Source organism: Lolium perenne, chromosome 5 (assembly GCF_019359855.2).
Source record: "Lolium perenne isolate Kyuss_39 chromosome 5, Kyuss_2.0, whole genome shotgun sequence".
NCBI classification, from domain to species: Eukaryota; Viridiplantae; Streptophyta; class Magnoliopsida; order Poales; family Poaceae; genus Lolium; species Lolium perenne.
The window spans coordinates 83,509,269-83,527,479 of record NC_067248.2 but is presented as its reverse complement, the minus strand read 5'-3'; the positions used below and the strand labels follow the sequence as shown (position 1 = coordinate 83,527,479).

The following is an 18,211-nucleotide window of genomic DNA, read 5'->3' as shown; positions in this document are numbered from 1 at the left end:
AGGTTATCATCCGAACCCCATTCAGTATTAAGTTGCAAAGCAACAGACAATTGCATTAAGTATGGTGCGTAATGTAATCGACAACTACATCCTTAGACATAGAATCAATGTTTTATCCCTAGTGGCAACAGCACATCACAACCTTAGAACTTTCTGTCACTGTCCCAGGTGTCAATGAAGGCATGAACCCACTGTCGAGCATAAATACTCCCTCTTGGAGTTAAGAGTAAAAACTTGGCCAGAGCCTCTACTAATAATGGAGAGCATGCAAGATCATAAACAACACATAAACAATAGATTGATAATCACCATAACATAGTATTCTCTATCCATCGGATCCCGACAAACACAACATATAGTATTACAGATAGATGATCTTGATCATGTTAGGCAGCTCACAAGATCCAACAATGAAGCACAATTAGGAGAAGACGACCATCTAGCTACTGCTATGGACCCATAGTCCAGGGGTGAACTACTCACTCATCACTACGGAGGCGATCATGGCGATGAAGAGTCCTCCGGGAGATGAATCCCCTCTCCGGCAGGGTGCCGGAGGCGATCTCCTGAATCCCCCGAGATGGGATTCGCGGCGGCGGCGTCTCTGGAAGGTTTTCCGTATCGTGGCTCTCGGTACTGGGGGTTTCGCGACGGAGGCTATAAGTAGGCGAAAGGGCAGGTCAAGAGGCGGCACGAGGGGCCCAGGGGACAGGGCCGCGCGGCCAGGGCCTGGGCCGCGCCGCCCTATCACCTGGCCACCTCGTGGCCCCACTTCGACTCCCCTTCGGTCTTCTGGAAGCTTCGTGCAAAAATAGGACCCTGGGCGGTGATTTCGTCCAATTCCAAGAATATTTCCTTACTAGGATTTCTGAAACCAAAAACAGCAGAAAACAGCAACTGGCTCTTCGGCATCTTGTTAATAGGTTAGTTCCAGAAAATGCGTAAATACGACATATAATGTGCATAAAACATGTAGGTATCATCAATAAAGTAGCATGGAACATAAGAAATTATCGATACGTTGGAGACGTATCACCTTACATGATTGAGATTCATCTGATGTAATCGGTGTTGTGTTTGTTGGGATCCGATGGATTGTTACATTATGATTAGTCTATCTATAAAGTTTGTGAAGTTATTGTTGCTGCAATCTTGTTATGTTTAATGCTTGTCACTAGGGCTCGAGTGGCATGATCTTAGATTTAAGCTCTATACTTATTGCTTAGATTGTATCTACAAGTTGTTTGCACATGTCTATGTCCGGAACCCGAGGCCCCAAAGTGACAGAAATTGGGACAACCGGAGGGTGAGGCGTAGGTATAAGGATCACATGTTTTCACGGAGTGTTAATGCTTTGCTCCGGTGCTCTATCAAAAGGAGTACCTTAATTTCCAGTAGATTCCCTAGAGGCCCGGCTGCCACCGGCTGGTAGGACAAAAGATGTTGTACAAGTTTCTCATTGCGAGCACGTATGACTATATATGGAAAACATGCCTACATGATTAATAATCTTGATGTTCTGTCTTAATGCTATTTCACTCCTATCAATTGCCCAACTGTAATTTGTTCACCCAACACTTGTTATTGGAGAGTTACCACTAGTGTAGATAGCTGGGAACCCCGGTCCATCTCTCATCATCATATACTCGTTCTACATGTCATTGGAAGTAGTATCAACTATTTTCTGGTGCCATTGCTTTCATATTACTGCTACTGCTGTTGTGTTACTTTTACTACTGCTCTCATATTACTGCTGCTTTCACATCACCCCTGTTACTAGTGCTTTTCCAGGTGCAGCTGAATTGACAACTCAGTTGTTAAGGCTTATAAGTATTGTTTACCTCCCCTTGTGTCGAATCAATAAATTTGGGTTTTACTTCCCTCGAAGACTGTTGCGATCCCCTATACTTGTGGGTTATCAAGACTATTTTCTGGCGCCGTTGCCGAGGAGGCATAGCTCTACTCATAAGTTCACCTGGGGAGTACACTCTACCTCTCTCTCTGCTTTTATTTTATTTTGTCTTGCTAGTTTATTTCTGTCTAGTTTATTTGTGCTTAGTTTATTTCTGTCTAGTATTGTTTTGCTTAGTTTACTTTTGTCTAGTTTATTTTTGTCTTGTTTTGTTTTCCTATATACCCAAAAATCCATAAAAATTTGAAAAACCTAAAAATTAAAAACTGCTATTATGGGAGAACCTACAACCTATTTGGAGCTTATAGAATTATATAATAATTATAGAGAATCAAGAAAGGGAAAAGTTATGAGTGTTGTGATAGAAAAATTAAATACAATTGCTAAAATATTGCTTAAACGCCATAATATAAACTGTTGCTCTAAACAGGATACTAAACATCTTAAATTTCAATGTGGCTTTAGTGAGGAAGTTTTAATTAAGAACTATAATTGGAATAGCTATATTCATTTTGGGTTCGAAGAGGTAGAACAATTTGTCATATTTATGGGAGCCTCTGAGATAGAATCATTCATGTCTAAAAATTATGAAACTTGTGCTGTTTGTAAGGACCTTAAAGATTATGTCTCTTCCATCCTTAATTTTTGCATAGAAAGCTACAGTGATAATCCTTATATCATTGATTATAAAGAGAGACTCATTAATGCAGAAGAATGCACTCACAATTTGCAGGAACCAGTGGAAGAAGAAATTGATGAACCTGAAAGCTCATTGGATGAAAAAGAGGAGGAAATTGATGAACCTGAAAGCTCATTGGATGAAAAAGAAGAGGAGAGTGATGAACAAAAGGAGGAAGAATGGATTAGCTACCCATGCCAACCTTCTAATGAGAGTAACTCTTTATCTCTTACACTATTTGATTGTCTTCCATGCTTACCGAAAGAGGATGAATGTTATATGCCTGTGGATTCTTTTGAAATATTACCTATGAGTAAAACTTGTGAGAATAATTATGCTACTGTTATCTAGGATAATCCATGCTATTTCGAAAAATGTTATGATAATGCTTTGTTTGTGCCTGATACCGAAATGCATGGTACTGAAGAGTTTTGCTTAGCAAATGTTTATGATAAATCTCTAGATGATGGTCCTATGTTACTTGATAATATTAATTGTACTACTAATGAAAATGGGATTGGAGAGTTCTTGACTTTATCTATGAGTCCCATATCTTTTGAGATTGACCAATCATCTTGTTATATTATTGATAAAAGTGGGTTTGAAAGTTTTAATCCTATTATTTCTGAGCTTGATAAAAATTATGTGTTTGTGAATCATGAAAAGCATGCTTTATGTGATAGTTATGTTGTTGAGTTTATCCATGAAGCTACTGAAAGTTATTATGAGAGAGGAAAATATGGTTGTAGAAATTTTCATGGTACTAAAACACCTCTCTATATGCTGAAACTTTTGAAGTTACTCTTGTTTTATCTTCTTATGCTTGTCACTTTGTTCTTCATGAATTTATTTGTGTACAAGATTCCTATGCATAGGAAGTGGGTTAGACTTAAATGTGTTTTGAACTTTCTTTTTGATTCTCTCTTTTGCTTCAACTCTCACCCTTATGTGAGCATCATTAAAATTGTTGAGCCCATCTTAATGGCTATAAAGAAAGCACTTCTTGGGAGATAACCCATGTGTTTATTTTGCTACTGTTTTGTTGTGTATTGGAAGTTGTTACTACTGTAGCAACTTCTTCTTATCTTTATTTTATTGCATTGTTGTGCCAAGTGAAGTCTCTAATAGAAGGTTGATACTAGATTTGGATTTCTGCGCAGAAACAGATTTCTATCTGTCACGAATCTGGGCATATTTCTCTGTAGGAAACTCAGAAAAATCTGCCAATTCACGTGCGTGATCCTCAGATATGTACGCAACATTCATTAGTTTTAAGTTTTCTGATTTGAGCAACGGAAGTACCATTTTAAAATTCGTGTTTACTGGCTGTTCTGTTTTGGCAGATTCTGTCTCTGTTTTTTGCATTGTCTCTTGTGGACTTTAAGTGAGGCTTTCTAGACGTGGAGAGCTGTAGCTAATGTTTTATTGAGTTCTTGCAATGTGTCACTACAGGTCCAAGGTGGATTAAAGTTTTTTTTTTGAGTACTAACCCCTCTAATGAAGTTTATGAGAAGTTTGGTGTGAAGGAAGTTTTCAAGGGTCAAGAGAGGAGGATGATATATGATCAAGAAGAGTGAAAAGTCTAAGCTTGGGGATGCCCCCGTGGTTCATCCCTGCATATTTCAAGGAGACTCAAGCGTCTAAGCTTGGGGATGCCCAAGGCATCCCCTTCTTCATCAACTTATCAGGTTTCTTCTATTGAAACTATATTTTTATTCAGTCACATCATATGTGCTTTACTTGGAGCGTCTTTATTTTTGTTTGTGTTTGAATAAATTCGGATCCTAGCAATCCTTGTGAGGGAGAGAGACATGCTCCGCTTTTTCATATGAACAATGGTGTTCTTAGCTTTATTTTAATGTTCATGGCGGAGTTGAAAACCGCTGCACTTATTGTTATTTGGTTGGAAACAGAAAATGCTTCATATTGTCTTGGATAATTTGATACTTGGCAATTGTTTTGAGCTCTCAAGTAGATCATGTTTCTCTTGCATCATGTAGTTTAAACCTATTAGTGGAGAAATATCGTAGAGCTTGTTGAAATTGGTTTGCATGATTGGTCTCTCTAAGGTCTAGATATTTTCTAGTAAAAGTGTTTGAGCAACAAGGAAGACAGTGTAGAGTTTTATAATGCTTGCAATTTGTTCTTATGTAAGTTTTGCTGTACCGGTTTATACTTGTGTTTGCTTCAAAAAACCTTGCTAGCCCAAAGCCTTGTACTGAGAGGGAATGCTTCTCGTGCATCCAAAACCTTGAGCCAAAACCTATGCCATTTGTGTCCACCATATCTACCTACTATGTGGTATTTCCTGCCATTCCAAGCAAATACTTCATGTGCTACCTTTAAACAATTCAAAATTTACTATCTCTTATTTGTGTCAATGTTTTATAGCTCATGAGGAAGTATGTGGTGTTTTATCTTTCGATCTTGTCATTTACTTCAGACAGACTTTCACGATGGACTAGTTGCTTCATCCACTTATCCAATAATTTTGCAAAAAGAGCTGGCAATGGGGTTCCCAGCCCCAATTAATTAACCTTCATTAATAATTCTCTTCACATGTTTTGCTCTGATTCATCAGTAAGCAACTTAATTTTGCAAATAGACACTCCTCCATGGTATGTGAATGTTGGAAGGCACCCGAGGATTCGGTTAGCCATGGCTTGTGTAAGCAAAAGGTTGGGGGGAGTGTCATCTAATAAATGAAACTAAAGTACATGTGTAAACAAAAGAGAAGAGGGATGATCTACCTTGCTGGTAGAAATAACGTCCTTCATGGGAGCCGCTCTTGAAAGTATGGTTGATGAGGTAGTTAGAGTACCCATTACCATTCGTTGACAACAACAAACACCTCTCAAAATTTTACTTTTATGCTCTCTATATGATTTCAAAACTTGAAAAGCTCTAGCACATGATTTTATCCCTGCTTCCCTCTGCGAAGGGCCATTCTTTTACTTTTATGTTGAGTCAGTTTACCTACTTCCTTCCATCTTAGAAGCAAACACTTGTGTCAACTGTGCATTGATTCTTACATACTTGCTTATTTGCATTCATCATATTACTTTGTGTTGACAATTATCCATGAGATATGCATGTTGAAAGTTGAAAGCAACTGCTGAAACTTATATCTTCCTTTGTGTTGCTTCGATGCCTTTACTTTGAATTTATTGCTTTATGAGTTAACTCTTATGCAAGACTTTTGATGCTTGTCTTGAAAGTACTATTCATGAAAAGTTTTGCTATATGTTATCTATTTGTTAGCAAATATAGATCATTGCCTTGAGTCACTGCATTCATCTCATGTGCTTTGCAATAGTATGATTAAGATTATGTTGGTAGCATGTCACTTCAGAAATTATTCTTTTTATCGTTTACCTACTCGAGGACGAGTAGGAACTAAGCTTGGGGATGCTGATACGTCTGCAACGTATCCATAATTTCTGATGTTCCATGCTTGTTTTATGACAATACCTACATGTTTTGCTCACACTTTATAATGTTTTTATGCGTTTTCCGGAACTAACCTATTAACAAGATGCCACAGTGCCAGTTCCTGTTTTCTGTTGTTTTTGGTTCCAGAAAGGCTGTTCGGGCAATATTCTCGGAATTCGACGAAACGAAGACCCAACATCCTATTTTTCCCGGAAGATCCGAGAACACCTGAGGGGGGCCAGAGGGGAGGCCCAGGGGCCACACACATGGTGCTGGCGCGGCCCAGGGGGGCGCCGCCCTGTTGTGTGGCGGCGGCTCCGTACCCCCTCCGACTCCGTCTCTTCGCCTATATAAGCCCTTTCGACCTAAAAACGCGATACCGATTGACGAAACTCCAGAAAGACTCCAGGGGCGCCGCCGCCATCGCGAAACTCCAATTCGGGGGACAGAAGTCTCTGTTCCGGCACCCTGCCGGGACGGGGAAGTGCCCCCGGAAGCCATCTCCATCAACGCCACCGCCTCCATCATGCTCCGTGAGTAGTTCCCCCATGGACTACGGGTTCTAGCTGTAGCTAGTTGGTATACTCTCCCCCATGTACTTCAATACAATGATCTCATGAGCTGCCTTACATGATTGAGATTCATCTGATGTAATCGGTGTTGTGTTTGTTGGGATCCGATGGATTGTTACATTATGTTTAGTCTATCTATAAAGTTTGTGAAGTTATTGTTGCTGCAATCTTGTTATGTTTAATGCTTGTCACTAGGGCCCGAGTGGCATGATCTTAGATTTAAGCCCTATACTTATTGCTTAGATTGTATCTACAAGTTGTGTGCACATGTCTATGTCCGGAACCCGAGGCCCCAAAGTGACAAAAATTGGGACAACCGGAGGGGGAGGCGTAGGTATGAGGATCACATGTTTTCACGGAGTGTTAATGCTTTGCTCCGGTGCTCTATTAAAAGGAGTACCTTAATTTCCAGTAGATTCCCTAGAGGCCCGGCTGCCACCGGCTGGTAGGACAAAAGATGTTGTACAAGTTTCTCATTGCGAGCACGTATGACTATATATGGAAAACATGCCTACATGATTAATAATCTTGATGTTATGTCTTAATGCTATTTCAATCCTATCAATTGCCCAACTGTAATTTGTTCACCCAACACTTGTTATTGGAGAGTTAGCACTAGTGTAGATAGCTGGGAACCCCGGTCCATCTCTCATCATCATATACTCGTTCTACATGTCATTGGAAGTAGTATCAACTATTTTCTGGTGCCATTGCTTTCATATTACTGCTACTGCTGATGTGTTACTTTTACTACTGCTCTCATATTACTGCTGTTTTCACATCACCCCTGTTACTAGTGCTTTTCCAGGTGCAGCTGAATTGACAACTCAGTTGTTAAGGCTTATAAGTATTCTTTACCTTCCCTTGTGTCGAATCAATAAATTTGGGTTTTACTTCCCTCGAAGACTGTTGCGATCCCCTATACTTGTGGGTTATCAGTGATCGGGAGCCAGGGGAGCATGTGGAGGTGGGTGGATATGGTAGCCGGCGAAGTCGGGCACGAAGGCGGCAGAGCTCGGTCTTGAGGTGATGGGGCCTCTATGGCGCGGCGCTGGGATCCCTCTTTTGAGGTCAACGACCAGCAACACGGGTGCAAGGGAGCGGCGGCGGAACCCTAGCCGGCGCGGGGGACGAGAAAGGGAGAGGGTGGGGGAGCGGCGCACGAGAGATGGAGGAAAATGCCCGTGCGTTCGGGACTGGCCCAGTGGCCCACTTGTCGGCGCGTTCGGGAGAGGTGGAACGATGAAGGTACGACGAAAATATAGCAAAGTCTTTTCACGAATAGTACTTTCGAGACAAGCATCAATAAGACTTGCATAAGAGTTAACTCATAAAGCAATAAATTCTTAGTAAAAAGCTTTGAACCAACACAAAGGAAGATATAAGTTTCAGCGGTTGCTTTCAACTTCAACATGTATATCTCATGGATAATTGTCAACACAAAGTAATATAACAAGTGCAATAGGTAAACATGTAAGAATCAATGCACACAGTTTACACAAGTGTTTGCTTCTAAGATAGCAAGAAGTAGGTAAACTGACTCAACAATAAAGTAAAAGAATGGCCCTTCGCAGAGGGAAGCATTGATTGCTATATTTGTGCTAGAGCTTTTATTTTGAAAACATAAAGAGAGCATAAAAAAGTAAAGTTTTGAGCGGTGTTTGTTGTTGTGAATGAATGGTAGTGGGCACTCTAACCCCCTTGCCAGACAGACTTTCAAAGAGCGGCTCCCATGAAATTTTATTTTTGAGTGGCACTCCTTCCAACCTTGCTTTCACAAACCATGGCTAACCGAATCCTCGGGTGCCTGCCAACAATCTCATACCATGAAGGAGTGCCTTTTTATTTTAGTTTTATTTAGATGACACTCCTCCCCACCTTTGCTTTCTCAAGCCATGGCTAACCGAATCCTCGGGTGCCGACCAACAATCACATACCATGGAGGAGTGTCTATTTGTAAATTTATGAAAGTTAATTAATTCGGGGCTGGGAACCCCATTGCCAGCTCTTTTTGCAAAATTATTGGATAAGCGGATGAAGCCACTAGTCCATTGGTGAAAGTTGCCCAACAAGATGGAAAGATAAACTCCACATACTTCCTCATGAGCTATAAAACATTGACACAAATAAGAGGTAATAACTTTTGAATTGTTTAAAGATAGCACTCAAACAATTTACTTTAGAATGGCGGAGAAATACCATGTGGTAGGTAGGTATGGTGGACACAATTGGCATAGTTTTTGGCTCAAGGATTTGGATGCACGAGAAGAATCCCTCTCAATACAAGGCTAGGCTAGCAAGGTTGTTTGAAGCAAACTCAAGTATAAAACGGTGCAACAAGACTCACATATGAACATATTGTAAGCATTATAAGACTTTACATCGTCTCCTTGTTGTTCAAACACCTTAACCAGAAAATATCTAGACTTAGAGAGACCAATCATGCAAACCAAATTTCAACAAGCTCTACGGTAGTTCTCCACTAATAGGTTTAAACTACATGATGCAAGAGCTTAAACATGATCTATATGAGCACAACAATTGCCAAGTATCAAATTATTCAAGACATTATACCTTTTACCACATTAAGCATTTCCCGTTTCCAACCATATAACAATGAACGAAGTAGTTTTCAACCTTCGCCATGAACATTAAGAGTAAAGCTAAGAACACATGTGTTCATATGCAACAGCGGAGCGTGTCTCTCTCCCACACAAGCATGAATTTCTTCAAAGAATGCAAATAACAAAACGAAAATAAAAGCACACAGACGCTCCAAGTAAAGTACTCCCTCCGTTCTCTTTTAATTGACTCGTATTTAGTACAACTTTGTACTAAATTCGAGTCAATTAAAAAAGAACGGAGGGAGTACATAAGATGTGACCGAATAAAAATATAGTTTCAATAGAAGAAACCTGATAAGTTGATGAAGAAAGGGATGCCTTGGGCATCCCCAAGCTTAGACGCTTGAGTCTTCTTGAAATATGCAGGGATGAACCATGGGGGCATCCCCAATCTTAGGCTTTTCACTCTTCTTGATCATATATCATCCTCCTCTCTTGACCCTTGAAAACTTCCTCCACACCAAACTTCAAGCAAACTCATTAGAGGGTTAGTGCATAATCAAAATTCACATGTTCAGAGGTGACACAATCATTCTTAACACTTCTGGACATTGGACAAAGCTTCTGAAAGTTAATTTAACAAAGAAACTCATTCAACATAGCAAAAGCGGCAATGCGAAATAAAAGGCAGAATCTGTCAAAAACAGAACAGTCCGTAAAGACGAATTTTGCAGGGGCACTTAACTTGCTCATATGGAAAAATTCAAAACTAATGAAAGTTGCGTACATATCTGAGGATCACGCACGTAAATTTGCAGATTTTTTTGACTCTTCTACAGAGAGATCTGCGCGAATTCGTGACAGACAGCAATTTTGTTTCTGCGCAGTAATCCAAATCTAGTATCAACTTTACCATAGAGACTTTACTTGGCACAAAAACATGATAAGGAGAGGTTGCTACAGTAGTAAAAACTTCCAAGACTCAACAATACAGTAGTAGAATAAACACATGGGTTATCTCCCAAGAAGTGCTTTCTTTATAGCCATTAAGATAGGCTCAGCAATTTTAATGATGATGCTCTCATAAGGATGAGAGTTGAAGCAAAGAGAGCATCGAAAAAGCAAGTATGAAACAAGTTTAAGCGTAACCCTCTTCCTATGAAAAGGAATCTTGTACACAAATAAATTCATGAAGAACAAAGTGACAAGCATAAGAAGATAAGACACGGGTAACTTCAAGATTCTCAACATAAAGAGGGGAAACTTAATATTATTAAGATGCACAGAACCGTGTTTCCCTCTCTCATAATAACTTTCAGTAGCATCATTGATGAAATCCACAATATAACCATCACTTAAAACATTCTTATCATGGTTCATATGCATAAAGGTATCATTTTTGACATAAGAAAAACTCTTCTCATTAATAGTAATTGGAGCAGGATCATTATCAAGAATTTGAACACGGTAAACAAGTTGCATACTAAGGGAATGGTTTTTGGCAAGCCCATCATAACTATGACAAGTTTCATAAGGATAATTGTAACATGTGTCATATCCATCTCTATAGCGATTATCTAAACCAGAATATGTAATATCATCATTTTCACTAAAAATAGAGGTCTCAAATATAGGATCTTCAAGCACAACATCCCCAAGCTTAGAGCTTTCAATATCATCGTTTGAGGGGACATGAATAATGCTATCATCATTACTTTCATAATCAGTACCAAAGAGATTTCCAATATCAAAGGTAGTGTGCTCTTCCAAATCAAGATCACTAATATGGGTAAAGGGCATAGCAACATACTTACGGTTACCTATTGTATAGTGTGTTCTTCTTCTTCTTCTTCTTCTTCTTCTTCTTCTTCTTCTTCTTCTTCTTCTTCTTCTTCTTCTTCTTCTTCTTCTTCTTCTTCTTCTTCTTCTTCTTCTTCTTCTTCTTCTTCTTCTTCTTCTTCTTCTTCTTCTTCTTCTTCTTCTTCTTCTTCTTCTTCTTCTTCTTCTTCTTCTTCTTCTTCTTCTTCTTCTTCTTCTTCTTCTTCTTCTTCTTCTTCTTCTTCTTCTTCTTCTTCTTCTTCTTCTTCTTCTTCTTCTTCTTCTTCTTCTTCTTCTTCTTCTTCTTCTTCTTCTTCTTCTTCTTCTTCTTCTTCTTCTTCTTCTTCTTCTTCTTCTTCTTCTTCTTCTTCTTCTTCTTCTTCTTCTTCTTCTTCTTCTTCTTCTTCTTCTTCTTCTTCTTCTTCTTCTTCTTCTTCTTCTTCTTCTTCTTCTTCTTCTTCTTCTTCTTCTTCTTCTTCTTCTTCTTCTTCTTCTTCTTCTTCTTCTTCTTCTTCTTCTTCTTCTTCTTCTTCTTCTTCTTCTTCTTCTTCTTCTTCTTCTTCTTCTTCTTCTTCTTCTTCTTCTTCTTCTTCTTCTTCTTCTTCTTCTTCTTCTTCTTCTTCTTCTTCTTCTTCTTCTTCTTCTTCTTCTTCTTCTTCTTCTTCTTCTTCTTCTTCTTCTTCTTCTTCTTCTTCTTCTTCTTCTTCTTCTTCTTCTTCTTCTTCTTCTTCTTCTTCTTCTTCTTCTTCTTCTTCTTCTTCTTCTTCTTCTTCTTCTTCTTCTTCTTCTTCTTCTTCTTCTTCTTCTTCTTCTTCTTCTTCTTCTTCTTCTTCTTCTTCTTCTTCTTCTTCTTCTTCTTCTTCTTCTTCTTCTTCTTCTTCTTCTTCTTCTTCTTCTTCTTCTTCTTCTTCTTCTTCTTCTTCTTCTTCTTCTTCTTCTTCTTCTTCTTCTTCTTCTTCTTCTTCTTCTTCTTCTTCTTCTTCTTCTTCTTCTTCTTCTTCTTCTTCTTCTTCTTCTTCTTCTTCTTCTTCTTCTTCTTCTTCTTCTTCTTCTTCTTCTTCTTCTTCTTCTTCTTCTTCTTCTTCTTCTTCTTCTTCTTCTTCTTCTTCTTCTTCTTCTTCTTATTCTTCTTCTTCTTCTTCTTCTTCTTCTTCTTCTTCTTCTTCTTCTTCTTCTTCTTCTTCTTCTTCTTCTTCTTCTTCTTCTTCTTCTTCTTCTTCTTCTTCTTCTTCTTCTTCTTCTTTCTTCTTCTTCTTCTCCTTCTCCTCGTTTCCTTCTTTAGGAGGAAGAGGCTTGAAGGGAGGCTTCTCCACAGAACCTGATTTATTTCCAGAAACAATAGAAGAAACTTGGGAGGATTCCCCCTTTTCATTAATAAGTTTGAAACACACAGCGGTCCTATCATATTTTGGCAAAGTGTCATCTTCTAAAATATTCTGTATGTAAGTATTTGTATGGCAATTATTAATGCAATAAGAAAGACACCCATGCAGGACATCATCAATATCAAGATCGTTAATATCTAACAAAGAAATTTTTCTTGATAACTCTTCACACTTCAAAAATAGGGTAAGTTCATCATGCTGATTAGGAATAATTTCATCATCACAATACAAATTTGCAGCACTCATGGGGTTTGAATTATCATTGGAGGAGCATTGAAAATTAAAATGACCAACTCTATGGCAAAGTTCACAAATAAAAGGATAGAGGGCACACACTTTTTCTCCAAGATCATCTAGAGCTCTAGACCACTTTCTAGTTTTTTCATTCCTATGATGGATACAATATTCTTCTTCGATTTGATTAATTCCATAAGGTCTATGTATTCCACAAAAATTAACATGCTTATAGGAAATAGCATTTTCAGAAGTTTGAACATGTTCATTGCAATCATTAATAACAGTTTCATCCTTTATGCAAGCGTCTTTAAAAGGTTCATGATACTTATCAAAATTCCTCCTAGGCAATTCAATGTGAGAAGCAAAAGCTTTATAAAGATTTGCAACAACTTGAGCGTCAAGACCATAAGTAGCACTCATATTTCGAAATTTATCAGTATCCATAAAAGTTTCAATGCATTCATAATCATAATTTATACCTGACTCTCTACCTTTGTCATTCTCCCAATCTTCAGCGTTCTCCTGAATCCGATTAAGAAGGTCCCATTTAAACTCTTCTTTATTGCGCGTAAATGATCCAGAACAAGCAGTATCCAGCAAGGTTTTATCCTGAAAAGAAAGTCTTGCATAGAAATTATCAATGATAATATTACCAGGAAGCTCATGATTGGGGCATTTGAGCATAAAAGACTTCAATCTCTCCCATGCTTCGGCAATACTCTCTCCATCATGAGGCCAGAAATTATATATTCGGTTTCGGTCTTTGTGAATTTCACTTGGAGGATAGAATTTAGAATAAAATAGAGGCACAATATCCTTCCAATCAAGAGAATGCGCATCGTTCAGCAGTTTATACCAATGCGCCGCTTTACCAGACAACGACATAGAGAATAATTTCTTCTTCACTTCATTCATAGAGATACCTGCACACTCAAATAACCCGCATAATTCATGCAAAGAGAGTAAATGATCTCCAGGATGGACAGTTCCATCCCCTTCATAGCGGTTATCCACAACACGTTCAATAATTTTCATGGGTATTTTATACGGAATACTTTCAGTAGGTGGATTTAAAATATCACAAGCATCATTAGAGTTATCGCATATGGGATATAAAGTATTATCAGAGCAAATTCTCTCCCCTAAAGATGGGAAGCTAAAAAGATCACAAAAACTAGCTTCCCCAAGCTTAGACTTCTCCATAGCATTAGCAGTAATTGCATTCATACTAATAACATTGCTACTAGCATGCAAATAAGGTTCCATAGGTTTTTTAATTTTCGCATCAAACAATTCTAAATCAGGAAAAAGATTAAAAAGCTCACTAATTTTGTTGTTGTTTTCCATTATGCCTAACTAGTGAAAATAAAAACAAGAAACAAAGAGATGCAATTGCAGGATCTAAAGGAAATAGCTTCGAGCACTTACAACGACAACAAAAAATAACTTAGTTACCTGGGACCGGAGTATGAGTGCCTTTTACCTTTCCTCCCCGGCAACGGCGCCAGAAAATAGCTTGATGTCTACTCACGCTTCTTTTCCTGTAGACAGTGTTGGGCCTCCAAGAGCAGAGGTTTGTAGAACAGCAGCAAGTTTTCCCTTAAGTGGATCACCCAAGGTTTATCGAACTCAGGGAGGAAGAGGTCAAAGATATCCCTCTCAAGCAACCCTGCAATCACGATACAAGAAGTCTCTTGTGTCCCCAACACACCTAATACACTTGTCAGATGTATAGGTGCACTAGTTCGGCGAAGAGATAGTGAAATACAAGTAGTATGGATGTATATGAGTGGTAATAGTAATCTGAATAAAATATGGCAGCGAGTAAACATGCAGTAGAACAGTAAGTAAGCGGTGTTTGCAGTATTGGAAACAAGGCCTAGGGATCATACTTTCACTAGTGGACACTCTCAACATTGATCGCATAATAAATTAATAACTTCTCTCATTTGTGCTACATACACTCTTTTGTTGGATGACAAACACCATTCGTTGTGTAGGGCTACAAGAGCTCCCTCAAGCCGGAGTTAACAAGCGCCACAACATTCGGTATTCATATTTAAGTAACCTTAGAGCATAATAGATCTTTGCAAAATAAACCGAGAACTAACATAGCATACACACTGTCCACATTACGCTATGAAAGGAGGAATAGATCACATCAATACTATCATAATGATAATTAACTCCACAACCTACAAGAGATCATGATCATAGCCTACGACAAGAACCACACGGTGCACACACTGGCACCTTTACACCATGCAGGAGGAATAGACTACTTTAATAACATCACATGAGTAGCACATAAACTAGTAGGGATACAAAGCTCATCATATGGATCTCAATCATGCAAAGCAATTCACGAGATCATTGTATTGGAGTACAGAGAGAGAGAGATTAACCACATAGCTACCGGTACAACCCTTAGCCCCGGGGGAGAACTACTCCCTCCTCATCATAGGAGACAGCGATGGCGATGAAGATGACGGTGGTGTCGATGGAGATGGCTCCGGGGGCAATTCCCCGTCAGGGTGCCGGAACAGAGACTTCTGTACCCCGAATTGGAGTTTCGCGATGGCGGCGGCGCCCCTGGAGATTTTCTAGAGTTTCGTCAATCTGTATCGTGTTTTTAGGTCACGAGGGGCTAAATAGGCGAAGAGGCGGCGCGAGGGGGTGCCAGAGGTGGGCTCCCCACCCCTGGGCGCGCCCCCCTCCTTGGCCGCGCCGCCAGGTGGTGTGGGGCCCCCCTGGCACCTCTCCGGTTCCCCTTCGGTGTCCTGGTCCGTCTCGGTGAATTACGATGCTTGGTCTTTGTTTCGTCGAATTCCGAGAATATTGCCCGAACTGCCTTTCTGGAACCAAAAACAACAGAAAACAGGAACTGGCACTTCGGCATCTCGTTAATAGGTTAGTTCCGTAAAATGCATCAAAACATCATAAAGTGTGATCAAAACATGTAAGTATTGTCATAAAACAAGCATGGAACATCAGAAATTATAGATACGTTGGAGACGTATCATCCACCAATAGCACTCAGTGAGGATTCCGCGGCGCACGCGGTGAAGACCATGCGACGGCCATCGACGCACCCTGCGTGGAGGCGGCGACGCCCACGGTGAAGGCCCAGCGGTTGCAGATCCCTGTGACCGGGAGCCAGGGGAGCATGTGGAGGTGGGTGGATATGGTAGCCGGCGAAGTCGGGCACAAAGGCGGCAGAGCTCGGTCTTGAGGTGATGGGGCCTCTATGGCGCGGCGCTGGGATCCCTCTTTTGAGGTCAACGACCAGCAACACTGGTGCAAGGGAGCGGCGGCGGAACCCTAGTCAGCGCGGGGGACGAGAAAGGGAGAGGGTGGGGGAGCGGCGCACAAGAGATGGAGGAAAATGCCCGTGCGTTCGGGACTGGCCCAGTGGCCCACTTGTCGGCGCGTTCGGGAGAGGTGGAACGACGAAGGTACGACGAAAATTTTGTAGGACGACCAAGAACTACGAAACGTATTGTGGATGGCAGAATAAGGAACCACTTTAGTCTTTTTAAGTAGTAGAGATTTTCTTCTACACATATGGTTTTTTCTTTCTACTTTCTCACATTCTTTTATTTTTATTCTTGATGTTTTCATTTAGTTTTAAATTTTAAATTTTATGTTTTAGTAGGATTTTTTACATCTAGGTTTAGTTCTTATTGTTTCTCTAAATGTTTTGTTTTCCTCCATCTAAAATCTGGTTTCACTAATATCTAAATTTTGTTTTCCTTTTTTTTTGCTCATCTCCGTCTAAGCTTTTTCTTCACTCTGTCTAAACTCTTGTTTCTCTTTGGCTAAGTTGTTGTTGCATTTCGTTAAGGCTCTTGTCCTCCTTTGTTTAGGTTATTATTGTCTTCCATCTAGGTTGTTGTTTCGCTCCGCCTAGATAGAGGGGAACAACATCCTAGACGGTGGGAAACAATTGCGTAGAGAGGGTGGGGAACAACATACTAGGTTGTTTCCCTTCATCATGTTGTTCCCTTCCATCGAGGTTGTTGTTTCCCTTTGTCTAGGTTCTTGTTTCCCTTTGTTTAGGCTCTTGTTCCCCTTCGTCTAGGTTCGTGTTCCCCATCGTGTACGCTGTTGTTCATCTTCGTTTAGGATGTTGTTCCCCGCCGTCTTAGCTATTGTTCTCCTCTATTCAGGTTGTTGTTCTGCGCCATTCAGGTTGATGTTCCTCTTCGTCGAGGTTGTTGTTCCCGTACATCAGGCTGTTGTTCTCGTACTTCCAGGGCGTTGTTCCCGTACGTTTAGGTTGACGTTCCCCTCCATCTAGTCTCTGGTTCTTCACCGTCTACGATGTTGTTCCCTTTGTCTATGATGGTGTTCCCCACCATCTAAGCTATTATTCCCCTCCATTCAGGCTATTATTCCCGCCATTCAGGTTATTGTTCCCCTTCGTCGAGGTTGTTGTTCCCGTACGTCCAGGGCGTTGTTCCCGTACGTTCAGGCTGTTGTTCCCCTCCATCTAGTATCTTTTTCCTACCGTCTACGATGTTGTTCCCCTTTGTCTAGGATGTTGTTCCCCACCATCTAAGTTATTGTCCCCCTCCGTCCAGGCTGTTGTTCCCCTCCACTCAGGTTGTTGTTCCCCGTTGTTCAGTCTGTTGTTCCCATCTATCCAGGTTGTTGTTCCCCTCCGTCTAGGCTGTTGTTCCTCTTCGTTCAGGCTGTTGTTCCCCTCCATCTAGTTTCTTGTTCCCCAATGTTTACAATGTCGTTGTTCCCCTCTGTTCAGGTTGTTGTTCCCCTCCACTCAGGTTATTGTTCCCCGTTGTTCAAGTTGTCATTCCCGTCCGTCCATGTTGTTGTTCTCGTACGTCCATGATGTTGTTCCTCTTTGTTCATGCTGTTGTTCCCCTTTGTCCTTGTTGTTGCACCTCTCCATCTAGGTTGGTGTTCCTCTTCGTCCGGTTGTTCCCATCCGTTGATGTTCTTGTTTTTCTTTGTCTAGGTCCTTGTTCCCCACCATTTGGGATCTTATTCCCCACCATCTACGTTGTTGTTCCCCTTCATCTAGGCTATTGTTCCCCACCGTCTAAGTTGTTGATCCCCTCCGTCCACAAGTTGTTGTTCCCCTTCGTCCATGCAGTTGTTTCCCGAGTAGACAAGATGTGTTACTCGGACGCAATACAGTTTTATGGGCAGTTTGGTTCAGTGAAAAATCCTACTTCCTTCATTAACTTATTCATAAGCCCAAGAGTAACCATGGTGTTACGTGAAACTATTAAACAACTTTAGTAAAAACAATAATAAATAAGCAACTAAGAACAAATACCAAAAGCGCTGAGCTCCCCGTCAACGGTGTCAGAAAAAGCTTGATAACTGCAAGAACACAAATCAACTGTAGCTAGTATCGAACCACGATGAGCTAGCTACTAGTTAGGGTCTTAATGCCCCTTGCTACTTCTATTAAATATTACCTAAAATTGTTTTCTAATCTAAAAATGTTTAAAAGGGGTGTTGTAAATGGCTGAATATAAAGTAAATAAAGCAGGAACAGCGTTAAACAAAATGGGTTGTAACTTAATAAGACAAAGTGTTCCTAGGGATTATTGGATCCACCTCTAGCATTAGGATTCATGTTA

The 18,211-nt window shown here is 40.2% G+C and overlaps 1 non-coding gene across 1 annotated transcript; it reads left to right on the top strand.

Annotated features, from left to right (window-relative positions):
- The first annotated feature begins 13,256 nt into the window (after nt 1–13,256).
- LOC127304977 (small nucleolar RNA R71) lies at nt 13,257–13,362 on the top strand. Its single transcript, XR_007853640.1, has one exon. It is a non-coding gene; the product is annotated as a small nucleolar RNA R71 (small nucleolar RNA).
- The last annotated feature ends 4,849 nt before the right edge of the window (nt 13,363–18,211 follow it).